Source organism: Canis lupus, chromosome 11 (genome assembly GCF_003254725.2).
Source record: "Canis lupus dingo isolate Sandy chromosome 11, ASM325472v2, whole genome shotgun sequence".
Taxonomy (NCBI): Eukaryota; Metazoa; Chordata; class Mammalia; order Carnivora; family Canidae; genus Canis; species Canis lupus.
The window spans coordinates 22,805,856-22,819,252 of record NC_064253.1 but is presented as its reverse complement, the minus strand read 5'-3'; the positions used below and the strand labels follow the sequence as shown (position 1 = coordinate 22,819,252).

The 13,397-nt window shown below is 50.2% G+C and overlaps 1 long non-coding RNA gene across 1 annotated transcript; it reads right to left on the bottom strand.

Annotated features, from left to right (window-relative positions):
* Positions 1-2,842: 2,842 nt before the first annotated feature.
* LOC112650465 (uncharacterized) lies at positions 2,843-6,943 on the bottom strand. The gene is made up of 3 exons (XR_003130208.3): positions 6,652-6,943; positions 6,105-6,245; positions 2,843-3,347 (listed from the first exon to the last, which is right to left on the bottom strand). It is a non-coding gene; the product is annotated as an uncharacterized LOC112650465 (long non-coding RNA).
* Between the last annotated feature and the right edge of the window lie 6,454 nt (positions 6,944-13,397).

Below are 13,397 nucleotides of genomic sequence, written 5' to 3'. Positions count from 1 at the left end.
GAACCAGGAAGGAGTCTGAGAAAGGGCAGATTGGAATAGAGATCAAATCACCGTCCTGGGAGGAGGGAGAGACTCGTGGAGTCTGGAGTTCTAAAGGGGGTTTTCTGTCCTCCTCTGTTATTTCTCTGATCCTCTGCATTACCTAACAGAGAAATGACACAGAGCAGGTACCGAGCAAAACCATCACGACGCCCAGGCGCTGAGCCAAGCATCCTAACTGCTGGAAGGGGCCCCAGCTGAGACATCTGCCCTGCTTGCCTTTAAAGCTGCAGAGGCAGGGGGTAGGGGGTGGGGAATCTTCACAGTAAAGCAGAGGCAGGGCCCTTCCAAGGGAGGGCTCGGTCAGGCAGCCAGCCATGGGCTTCCAATAATTGCTTCTTTGAGGGCTCGGGGCGCTGTGATATCATTCTTCCATTCGTCTGCGGCTCGCTGTGCACAGGCCGAGAAGATGGATCCTATTAGGTCACCTTGCTTGGGGGAAGGGAGGGTGCGGGGTGGAAGAGGGTGTGTATCAGGGTCCGGTCAAAAAAACAAAAACCACTTGAAGTATTTTAAAAATGTAGCTCAGGGAATGGAGTACAGAGGCGATGTACCTCAGAAATGGGACACCTGGGTGGCTCAGCAGTTGAGCGCCTGTCTTTGGCTTGGGTCGTGACCCCGGAGTCCTAGGATCGAGTTCCGCATCAGGCTCCCTGCATGGAGCCTCCTTCTCCCTCTGTGTCTCTTCCTCTCTCTCTATCTCTCATGAGTAAATAAAATAAATATCTTAAAAAAAATAAAGAAAAGAAAGAAAGAAAGAAAGAAAGAAAGAAAGAAAGAGAAAGAGAGAAAGAAAGAAAGAGAGAAAGAAAGAAAAGAAACCAGCCAAAGCAGGTGTTCCCTACCCGGCTCGCTCCCACTCCTGGAGCTACGAGGAAACGGAGAGAGGTGGTTGTTGCCAGAGCCAGAGCGGGCACTGCCCAGCACGGAGCTAGAACTACTGTGAATTTTCCCTGCGGAGGCCGTCCGGAGGGAGCTGGAGCTGAAGAGGAGATGCACCTGCTGTTTGACTCCCCCCCTGCCAAGGCCAGGTGCTGAGGGAAAGGGTGAAATACCCTGGCTTCTCCCCGAGCCCAGCCCTGAAGGCAGCAGAAGGCAGCTGATGAGCAAGCCTGGGGAATGCACCCCATGGGGTGGACCCCTGCAGTACAAAGCGGAGGAGAGAAGGGAGAATGATGGGTCTGAGGGTCAACGGCTAAGGCCAGCACAGGGACTATGGCCATTGCAGTTTGCCTCAGCCCCTGCCTAGGGCCCTGGGCCACCAGAAACGGAGAGGAAAGAAAGAGAGAGGAAAGAAAGGGAGAGGAAAGGGGGCCCAGCATAGGGGGCCCAGCATAGAGGGCCACCTGGAGGCAAAAGGCAAACACAGATGCCCCTCCTACTGGTCACCCCAACTACATAACCTTTGGCATCTATATAAGAAAGGCAAGAGGAGGGCACGGGAGGACAGGAACCATAAAACGAGGTCCAAAGAATTGCTAGGCGTGGCCGTCCTTGCCTGGCCCATGCAATCTGGCCGGGGTGCCTGCCTTGACACCCCATCTCTTCCCACCCCAGAGGCAGGGCAACAGAGCAGAGTCCAAACCCCCACTGCTCTCCACTTACTGACTCTAAAACTTCCTTCATCCCCCAAGCCGCTGATCCTCATGTATAAAATGGAGATTCTATCAGTCCTTGCCTCCCCTCTGTGGAGGCTGAAACACATGTACATGGATAAGGGGACTTAGCACGCACACCATGGACGTGCTCAACGAATGCCAGCAGTTAATGTTCACTACCAGCTCTCCCAGAAAGTTTCTTCCTCCAGAAAGTCCTCCTGCTTTTTTCCACAAGGGAATCCTCTCCTCCAAGCTCCAAGCCCATGTGGGGACGCTCAGAGGGGTTTTCAGGCAGCGATCCACGGTATCAACCGCCAGAGGTGTTTCCTCAGCTGGGAATACGTGTACTTGCCGTGAACTCTGCACCATGCCGGAGCATCTCCCCAGGCAAGGCTCAGAGTGTGGATGGAACAGCCCCCTGGCACGCAGTGCATCCTTAGTAAGGGCCCTGCTGACTGAAAGACAAAGCCAGCTGGGAGAAAGAATGTGGGTGGGGTAAAGGCAGACCTATAAGGAATGAGGCTTTGAGAAGAACCTCAGCTCACACCAAACCTGCTGGTTGAACAGGTTAAAATGCACGTAAAACAACTAATTACTCAGGAGGGGACAAGGCCAGGGCGAGTGGTTTGCTGAGTGAACAGACTTGCTGTATCTCTAGGACCCTGAGCCCTGAAGCAAGGACAAATCCCAGCCAGGCCATGCAGGGCATACCCCTGATTCTTCTGCTCTCCGCCAGTGGGTTTTCCTGTTTCCAGATGAGTCCTATCTCCATGGTTCGACACAGGTGCCCAGCCTACCACCATCCAGAAACACACATGTTAGGTGCAAAGCTCCCAGACTTGAACCTCTGCCCCGGGGAGCCCTGGAAACAAGCAGGCTGGATGCTTGATGTCGGAGGCTTCCAGAATCAGCCCTGGGCCTCATTACGGAGGCATACATGGTCCCCTGTGGACACACGTTGGAGACCAACGAGGGAAGCTAATCATCAGGGGGCTCCATCTTTCACTTTTACGTTCCTCTTCCCCGGGCCTGCGGTTGCTGTGCAGATTTCAAGTTGAAACGTCAGGAAAGCCTCATGTGGTTTGACTTCTTCCCCATTCCACCCTCCACCCCTCCCAGCACACACACAGACTCACGCACATGCCTGCCTCTGGTCTCTGTCAAGCACCCTGGGGAAAGTGTTGGTTAGAAATCCGCGGGGCAATTATCAGCGGTGAGCTTTGCTTCTCCGTTAAAGAAAGAGAAAATACCTCCAGTTGAGACTCTCAGCAGGCTTTACAAAACCAGGGAGAGGGGGGCGATGTTTTGGCTCAGCTCAGGGGGGTGGAAACAGAAGCCGAGGAGAGACCTCATTATAAGAAGGATAGGGGCATTCGGAGGAGCCCAGATTGTTCTGAACAAAGAAATGCCCTCCACCCTGGCCACGAGGTCCCAGGAGTACTGGCACAGCTTAGTCTGATGGAGAAAGTGGGGGGTCGAGAGCTTCCATTCAGCGTGGCCGAAAGTTACTGAGAAAGTCACCGAAGGCTCTGCAGCCCTCACTTTGCCAATCTCTACGGTCAGGTGTGTGCTGGTAGATGGTTGACCACAGGCCCTCTGGGTGATGGGGGAGCTCTGATTATAGTGTGGGACGTTTCCTCATTTCCATAATGGAAATTCTCGCACTGCGGTCAGTTTCAAGGTATCAGGATGACATCACTGAACCTGGAGCTGGAAAGAGACGTACAGTGAGCTCCCAGATACAATATGTGTAAATACCTCAAGAGCATAGAAATAGCAAAATGTGGCAAATGATTACAAAACAATGATTATTATTTATTAGCTGTATTTAATATAATTTATGGAACTGTAAGTTCATGTGATTTAATTTTTAATAATAGCTTCTTTTTTATTTAACTTCAATTAATTAACATATAGTGTATTATTGGTTTCAGAGGTAGAGGTCAGTGGTTCATCAGTCTTATACAACACCCAGGGCTCATTACATCCCATGACCCCCTTAATGCCCGTCACCCAGTTTCCCCATTCCCTCCACCCCTTTCCCCTCCAGCAACCCTGTTTGTTTCCTATGGTTAAGAGTCTCTCATGGTTTGCCTCCTTCTCTGGTTGATCTTATTTTATTTTTTTTCCCTTCCCCTATGTTCCTCCATTTTGTTTCTTAAATTCCACATAAAAGTGAGATCATATGATAATTGTCTTTCTCTGATTGACTTATTTCACTTAGCATAATACCCTCTAGTTCCATCCACATCATCGCACATGGTAAGATTTCATTCTTTTTGATGGCTGAGTAATATCCATTGTGTATACATCCCTCATCTTCTTTATCCATTCATCTGCTGATGGACATCTGGGCTCTTTCCGTAGTTTGGCTATTGCGGACTTTGCTGCTATAAACATTGGGGTGCAGATGCCCTTTCGGATCACTATGTTTGTGTCCTTTGGATAAACAACCAGTAGGCGATTGCTAGGTCACAGGGTAGCTCTATTTTCAACTTTTTGAGGAGGCTCCATACTGTCCTCCAGAGTGGCTATTTAACAGTCACCTCTTATAAGACAGTTTGAGGCAGCTCCCGCACAGTCATACAGAGAAAATTGCAGCCCCTGAGAAGGGTGGGCCAGAGGAATGAAAAATCAATGTGAAAATGCCTTGAAATGGTGACTACACAGAAGTGTTGGAGAAATCAGAGTGAGCCTCCTAAGAAAACTGTACAATGTTTTGCCATTTAAAAGTGAACACGTTTATATTTACAACGTTATCCAAAATACATAAAATAGGGCAGCCCCGGTGGCGCAGCGGTTTAGCGCCGCCTGCAGCTCAGGGCGTGATCCTGGAGACCCCGGATCGAGTCCCACATCAGGCTCCCTGCGTGGAGCCTGCTCCTCCCTCTGCCTGTGTCTCTCTGCCTCTATCTTTCTAGCTGTGTCTCTATGAATAAATAAATAAAATCTTAAAAAAAAAAAAGAACTCTCTGAACTATCTTTAAAAAAAAAACAAAATACATAAAATATTTAACGTTATTTAAAATACTCTTAAGGGGATTCCTTGATACAGACGAGGAAACTAAGATTCACTGAGGGGAATGGTGCCCGAATCCACAGAGCTGGTGGATTGTCGCTCTTCTCCTCACCCCTCCACCCACGCACACCTAGTGAGGGGTGGCCCACAGGCTCTGCTGACACTGGGTTGTAGAGCCCCACTGTCAATGCCTGCCTAGCAGATGTCACCAGACATCTGTGCCAGGACCTGAAATCCATCCCCTGTCTTCAAAATGTGCCATCAGGTAGGTATTAGCAAAGAGGCTGTGCTCACTTCTTTCCTGGGATCTCTCTCTTAGAGCTCAGGGCAATATAGGTCGCCTGGCATTTTGAGGCCACCTTCTTTTTCTGAAGGAAAAACATCTCTCTGGGCCCCACCTCATCTCCCTACCCCCTTAGACACCGGATGTTGAAGTCTCTGGTAAATTGAACAGCTGGGAGCAGAGAGACTTTCAGCTCAGTCTCTGAGCTATAGCCAAACCCAGAGGCCTCCAGGACATGGAGAGCAGGGTGGTACCTGATTGGCCACCCAGACTGTGTGCAAGCATTTACCTGGCAGCCCTTTGGGGGGTCCAGAGAGGCCACCCTCCCAACCCAGAGCAACTGGCATTGGATTCCAGATGAGATCAGGACCCTTGTTTGAGGCTTGGATCCCAGGACCCTTGTTTGAGGCTTGGATCCCAGACCCAAACGCACATGTGGTGGGGAACCAGTCCCCTACAAAATCTTCTGGTGCAAAGTTAGCCCTTCTCCCACCTCCCACCTCTTCCCGGCTTTTGTACTATAGCTCTGGCTTCTGGGTAGGAAACACCTCATTGTCCAGGCCACATCCCTTCAATTCTTTGTCATTTCAAATTTTCTGGCATGGAGGTTTGGTATGCTTGGCGCTTTACGGCCGTTTGCAGTGTAATTCTGTTCCTGTCCTGCCATTCAATTTGAATTAAATATCAAACAGATGTGAGTCATTTTTTTGCTCTTTTTAAAGAAAAAGTTTAATATTAGGGAGCATGCCCTCCTATATGATCAGGAAAGCCGTTCAGAGAAATAAGCCCCTTCAAATTAAAAAAGAATCACATTGGTTAACGTTAAGATGCTTTCAAGTGATACATTTCGAAGTGCTAAGGGAAGGTGTTTCCAGCCAGCTATAAAGCAGCCAGGAGAAAAGAAGAGAAGATATACGGCCCCAGGCTGATGGGGAAATTGGAGCTCAGAGAGAGGGCAACCCCACCTGGGGAGGAAGCTCTAAACTTGGAGATGAGGCTCACAGATGGCCGGGGAGGCCATCCTCCCTAAAGGCCTGGGGGTGGGGGTGGGGCTTGCTCTCTGCAGCCCGTGTGGTCAGAGTTGAGAAGGGAGTCAGAAGGAGCTCCATTCCACTCAGAGGGTCAGCCTGACCTGGATACCCATTCCCCATCCTCACATACTTACACCAGTCTGGCACGTCTCCCCCCAGCAGTAGTTCCGGGGGTGATGGTGGAGTTGAACATGCTGAATGGCTTAATCCGTTGGTCTCCACTGCAGTCTCTTGGATAGTAGGGTCTTTGGCTTTTTGTGGGTCTTGTATACCCCCTGGAAATGGCCAAGAAAGCTATGGCTACTTGTTGGACACAGAAACATGCATAAACTTGCATACAACTTCAGAAGCCCATGGTCCCCTGATTTAGACCGCCCTCCACCCACTCCAGCCATGGCATGGAAGATTTCATCACCAAGGCACTCAGCCCACAGGACCATGGCCCCTCTGTCACACAACAGGGACCTACATCTCAAGCACCCATACGCCCGGCATCATGCACAGCCTTTTCGCGTGCCGGAGGAACTGGTCAGTCTCCAAAACCCCTCTGGTTTCTTGGCAACACGCATGCATGGAGCTCAACATTATTGGACCTGCCGCCATTCGTGGCTATGAGCCAGGGCTTCTCCAGGGCTGGCTCAGGCATTGAGTGTTTCCATGTGGTCCTTTTACTCACTGTACCTAAAAGGCAGCTCTCCAACTACAGCCGGCTGATTGCAAATGACATTTCCATGTGGCAAGGAAAAGGGCCAGAATGCCTCTGATTCCAGCTGGTTCTGGACATCCTGGACCTGGAGATGAGGCTCTGCACACCCAACATTTGCCTGTAGGGATGATGTGCAAATGCCCAGAGACCCTGCTCCACAGGGAGCATGGGGCCCTGCTGATGAGAAACAGAACCAACACTTCCTAGAATTCTGCAGACAAAAGAGGAGGTTGAGTGGAGGGATTTAGAGCAAAGAAAAGCCTAGACTTTGGAATCAGACAGCTGAAGTCTGGATCCTGGCTCTACTCCTTATAACTCCATGACCTTGGGCAAGAGACCAACCCCTCCCAGCCTCAGTGTCTCCCATCTGTAAGGAGGAGTACTGCCTATCTCGTGGGGAGTTTGGGAGAATGAAACTGGATGATGCATGCAGGGTGCTGAGCACAGTGTTTGACTTAAATGAGTGCTCAGTGTTTGAAAGTTATCTTTCTTTGGTGTTCTCTCCAAGATGACCAGCCCTCTCCCTGCGTGATGGTTCTTGCGGGGACTAGGGTGCCGGAAGGTGGGTCAAATCAGGCTTATCTCTGAAGTAGCCATAGTGATAACCATGGTGTGGGGGGGAGCAGGAGATGCGAAGGGAGGGGGGTGTGAATTGCAGTTTCATGACTCCTCTTTTGGGAGGGGAAGGAAGAAGCAGGACGGCTGAGTAGGGGAAAGTGTCAGAAATATCTGCAAGTGGTTTGAGAAGAGGAATCGAAATTCACAGGTCATTGCTGCTATTCCAACTATTAGTTTGCATCTGTGGCAACTCCATAAGAAGGAACGGAGGGCCATTCAGGAAGTCTTGGGGGGAGAGGGCGGTGCTTCTGGGAAAGGGTGAGGCCTGGCCTCTGCCCTCCAGTGACTCAGGACCATATCCATATTCTAGAACCACTCTGAGCCTCAACTGACAAGGGCTGAGGAGGCTCCTGGGAGGAGAAGGATGGAGCTATGCCTTGAATGATGGGAATTATGTTGAGCAAGGGCATCTGGGTGGCTCAGTCTATTTAGCATCTGCCTTTAGCTCAGATCATGTTCTCAGGATCCTGGGATGGAGCCTGGTGCTGGGCTCCCTGCTCAGTGGGGAGTCTGCTTCTCCCTCCCTCTCTTTCAAATAAAATAAAATCTTTTTAAAAAGAGAGAGAGAGAGAGAGAGAGAGAGAGAGAGAGAGAGAGAGAGAGAGAGAAGGCCACCCTCCGTGCCTTGTAGTACACTGGGCTGGAATCCCCAGACAAGGTGGCTGGCTCTCAGTGGTCTCAGGTTAGCCCTCAAGGCCACACAGCCACTGGTGAGACTCATTCATTTGTGCTTCACTAAGAACAAGAGGTCTCATCTATAGGGCTGCTCAGGTGCCTAACCTTAGAGGTCCTATCTGCCGTGAAAACACATTCCTCTCACCTTTACAGCGAGGGGCGGCCGTGTGCGATCAGACCCTGGAGGACAACCTTGAAGATCCTCCCCACGCTCTTCAGGGGCCCACAGCAGTATGTGGGGTCCTCATAGAGACTTTGCCCCATTTCACCAGTATGCCTAGGACACCCTACTCAACATAGGAACCTGATAACTGACACGCAGTCATATCTATCTCTGTTCTCATTTCATTTTCATTTAAAATTTTGCATTTAAATATTGAATGACTTAAATATATTTCCATAAACCATTACTTGCATCACCCTCCAGTCTCCCTCAAGGCACACATTTTCTGACTGTTGCAATTGGCACAGACTTGTTTCCTTTAGTTGTTTCCTTGGCATTTCACATGTCTTCATGCTTGTCATAGTGATGTCATTGGCTGTTTGTTATTACATCAATGACACACCTCAGTCTACAACAAATCGATGGGCATTTTCATTCATTATGATTTTTTTTCTGTGTCTAAAGTAATACTCTAAACTGTACAAAAGACAATTTGCCTTTGGAGTGACTCCCTTGGGGATATTCCTAAGGAGCAAAGGAGCTGGATACTCAGTTGAGAGCTGTAGGAAGATTATGTGTGTGCTCATCACACACGGTGAGTATCTCTTGAACCTTCATGCCAACACAGCGGAGTTCGTTCCTCTGATGCCCACTAGAAAATTGAGGTGGGTGGGATGGAGGGTGAGCATTTGCCCAGAGCCACCCCGTGTGTCTCCCTGTGCCATTTCTGAGAGCGCCCCTCCCTCCAGGTACACTGTGGGTAGAGCAGGAGGCCCAAGTGCCTTTACTCTTGCAGTGAGTGACCGACGCTGGATATGCCCCAAAGGTGGCATGGAGACATTATGGGATGGGGAAAGCTGCTGCTTCAGCCTCGGCACAAGCCCTGCCGATGGCTTGTCTCAGACCAAGCCCAAGGCTGCCTCCCCAGCCCCTCCAGAGACCCTGTAAGTGAGGGAGGGCGTGCTTTGTGGATCTCTAAGCCCTTTGGAAGATGTGCAAATGGGGCCAGGTCAGCCACATGAAGTGCTGGCTACAACGTGCAAACACCACCTCGGGGCGCTGCTAATCTTTCAGGTCAGGCCCTGGTGCCACCAGGCGCCCACTGTAGGCACAGAGGCCGGGGCGCCCCCCGCCAGGCCGCCCGTGTGATCCTGTGACAGCGGCAGGCAGTCCTGGGGCCCCTGGGACCAGCCACGGGGCCATCGGCTCGTGCCCGTGTCGGCCTCGTAGTGGCCTGGGCGCCCTGGCCAGCCGTCCCTGCAGGCAGAGCCGCCGCGGCTGCCGGGCCGCAGGAGCCCCCGGGCCCACAGGCCTCCCTGGCCCCCAGTGGTGCCCCCGGGCGAGGTGCACGGGGCTAACCAGAAACACCTGTGTACATGGAATTTCCTGCCCCAGTTCAGCCTTCATTTCCTCCGCCAGTAAAAACCCAAGGCGTGCAAAGGTGAAAGAAACCAGCCAGTCAATCACCTAGACGACGGCCACCAGGGCCGCAGAGACAGGACTCTCTAAATTAAATTTTAATTCCCACCCGATGGCCTGGCCAGGACGGCCGGGATTCAAACGGTGTAACGGGCCGCCTGGCCGGGCAGATGCCCGCTCTCGGTCCCTGCAGGAATCTCCTCCCCCCGGGCCGGGACGGTGGCGTGGGCCTTGGCCCTCACGGTGTGGAATGAGACCCTACGGATGAACGGGACCCCCTGGCCCCCCTCAACCTCACTCTGCAGCTGCAGAGGCTGCCCAGCTGATTAGCGGCTCAGTGCCCCGGGCTGTTTGAATTATTAGGTGCCGGGGAGATCAGAGCCCGCCGGTGACTTGGGGACATTTACCAAGACGACATCAAAGCCAGAGGCGCCCGGGTCCAAAGTGTAGGATAACGGTCAGAGCCCGAGGGTCTGCGCTCTGTCCTGGCCCAGCAGGTTTAGGTGAGGAGAGAGTCGTAAAAATGCCTCCGTTTTTCCAGAATATTTTTCCAGCAGTTCCTGCCGGCGAGAGCAGGGGGCTCGGGGCAAGAAGAGAGGTATCGAGCCCATGTTATGGTCAAACCAATTGACGCGGTGTCTGAGATAATGACTTGCCTGACCACACGGATGGAGTCCCGTCCCCCGTCCCCCTGATCTCAGCCAGTGATGGGAGGAGCCGGAGGATGACCTTGAGAGGCAACCCTGAGATCACACAGGCCTGGGCTCATAGCTCAGCGTGCACCCTCTTAACAGTTCTTAACAGTTCCTTCCCCCAGCATGGGTCCCCTGGTGCCTCCACTGGCAAATCGTGACAGCCCCTCCTCTGTAAGACTGTGAGGAGCCAAGGAGTGTCCAGGAGGTGCTTTACTCTGAGGAATGTGGCAAGCCAGGGGACCAGATGAGGCAACTTCTGTGATTCTCTCCCAGTGCATATCAGTGACAGTCACCAGAGGAATAGAAATCAAGACCTTTTCTTCAAGGGCACCTGGCCACATTCTGGACACCCCAGGCCCCACTTCCTGCTCAGCTGTGTGCAAGACACACAGGCCCCCCTCCCCATCTTATCTGCTTGGTCTCCTTGGAGGGGTCAAATACCAGTATGCATCACTGGTGGGGGCAGGTGAGCCAGGGGATGGGGGAGATTAGCACAAATCCTTCCTAGACCTTGAGAAACAACCTCTAGGGCAACCAGCCAGGGGCTGGAGGCCATGACTGGCTCCCTAGCAGATGACTGCAGAACGTTCCCTGTGAAGTGGAAAGCATCCCAGCTTTTTAATGGCCGCCATCTGCCATCTTTAAAAATAGCTTTATGATTTTAAAAATAATACATGCTCATTATAATATACTACAACTACACACATTCATAACATAAGTGAATCTCACCAACAATGTAGAGCCAAAGGAGTTCACACTGCATGTGTGATTCCATCTACACAAAGCTTTAAAACAGGCAAATGGAATCTGTGGTGTTTAAATCAGGAAATGGGTCACCCCAGGGGTGGGAGTGACTGGAAGGGGACACAGGGAGACTTCTAGGAGGCCTATTGATGTTCTGCTTCCTTGATCTGAGTGCTGGGTTACACAAGTACATTCACTTAGTGAAACTCCACGGAGCTATATGTGCCTATAAACTTTTCTGCATGTACATTATATCAATAATAAATTCCCTTAAGATAAATTAGTGGGTCTGTGGCAACACTGTGTTTACAAGTAAATAGGTGTAAGAGACTCGTAATCAATGTAGAAAATGTGGTGGGGTTTTTTTTTTCTCTAAAAAATGGAAGCTTGGAAACAGATCACTTACCATCCAGAGTTAATTCCTTTAATATTTCAGTATTTTTCCTCCTCACCTTTTCCCAGGTATGATGCTTGCTTACTTATACATTTAGCATTATTCTTCTATAAAAAAACTATATGTACAACTTTTTTCCTTAATATTATATCATAAGGATTCTTGCGTGCATTCTTAATCACTCCCCAAAGCCATCTTTAGGACTCTGCAATATGTCACTATATGGGCACATCCTGCCTTAACCTAGGGGTTCCCAAACTCAGTTGGATTTGCCACTCCCTCAGGGGGGTATTTTGCAATGTCTGGAGACATTTTTGGTTGTCACAACTTGGCGGTGGGGTGGTGGCTCCTGGCATCTAGTGGGTAGACTTCAGAGATGCTACTAGACATCCCATAGCTTCCACAACAAAGAATTGTCTGACCTTAAGTGTCAACGCTGAGGCTGACAATCCCTGTGTAACCATAGTCTTACCTATTATACCTACAAGCTACTCTCAGCTTTTCCTATCACGAATAAAGCAACAACACGCCTCCTAGATTAATCATTGTGTGCATCTCTACCTCCTCAGCATCAGTTTCTATGGGCAAGCTCAATGCTATGGCCACTGGAAAGAGCTTGATATGTGCTTCTGGGCTATCCTCCCAAAAGTGGCCTCACTTTGCACTCACCACTCACCCTTCCTCTATGTGTCTAGTGACAAACTAGAGACGTTTAGTCTTTTAGAAGCTCACAGACCTACCATACCTAAAGATGCCCCTCTTTGGGCAGCCCGGGTGGCTCAGCGGTTTAGCACTGCCTTCAGCCCAGGGCCTGATCCTGGAGACCCAGGACCAAGTCCCACATCGGGCTCCCTGCATGGAGCCTGCTTCTCCCTCTGCCTGTATCTCTGTCTCTGTCTCTCTCTCTCTCTCCCTGTGTCTCTCATGAATAAATAAATAAAATCTTTAAAAAAATGCCCCTCTTTGCCTGGCCACCCTCTCTTACTGTGTGGCTCATCCACTTTCTCTTAAAGCTTCCTGAGGAAGCAGTCCATGTCCCTCTCCCCACCTTCGCCCTTGTGCCTGTCCACCACTCAGGGCATCACAGAAGCCTCTGACCCTCACCACTGCACTGAGACTTTCCTCAGAGGGCTACAGGTCCCCTTGAACCAAACGTCAAGGTGGCCTTTCTTTTTCTTTCTTTCTTTCTTTCTTTCTTTCTTTCTTTCTTTCTTTCTTTCTTTCTTTCTTTCTTCCTTCCTTCCTTCCTTCCTTCCTTCCTTCCTTCCTTCCTTTCTTTCTTTCTTTCTTTCTTTCTTTCTTTCTTTCTTTCTTTCTTCTTTCTTTCTTTCTTTCTTTCTTTCTTTCTTTCTTTCTTTCTTTCTCTTTTTACTTTTCTTTTTTTTTTAAGATTTTATTTATTTATTCATGAGAGACACAGAGACACAGGCATAGGGAGAAGCAGGCTCCCTGCGAGGAGCCCGATGTGGGACTCGATCCCAGGACCCCGGGATTACGACCTGAGCCAAAGGCAGATGCTCAACCACTGAGCCACCAAGGTGTCCCTCAAGGTGGATTTTCAATGCCCAGGGCACCCAACTCTCAGCTACATCTGTCACCAGCAAACTCCCAATCTCTCTTAGAAGATTGCCAAAGACTCCTAAGCCCACCACCTCTCAGGACCCAACCTCCCAGGGCTCAGATGCCACCCTTTCTCACCCAGGGGCAGAGGTAATTCCAGCCCCATCTGCTCTCCTAACTCCAGACTCATGTTTCCAGTGGAAGCGATGTAACTTGGCCTCTTTCTGGAACTTGAAATTTCCATATTTCACCTTTCTTGGGTGAGCTTTCTAAAATAAAAATCATAACTGCAACGTGTAGACTGGCTTTGAATACTGATTCATACAAATCAACCTTGAAGCAAACACATTTTGAGGACAATGTGGGCCATTTGGTTATGAACTTGGTAATAGATGTTAAGAAATTCCTGTTAATTATATGAGGGATGATAATGATAGTGTTGTTGTATTTTAA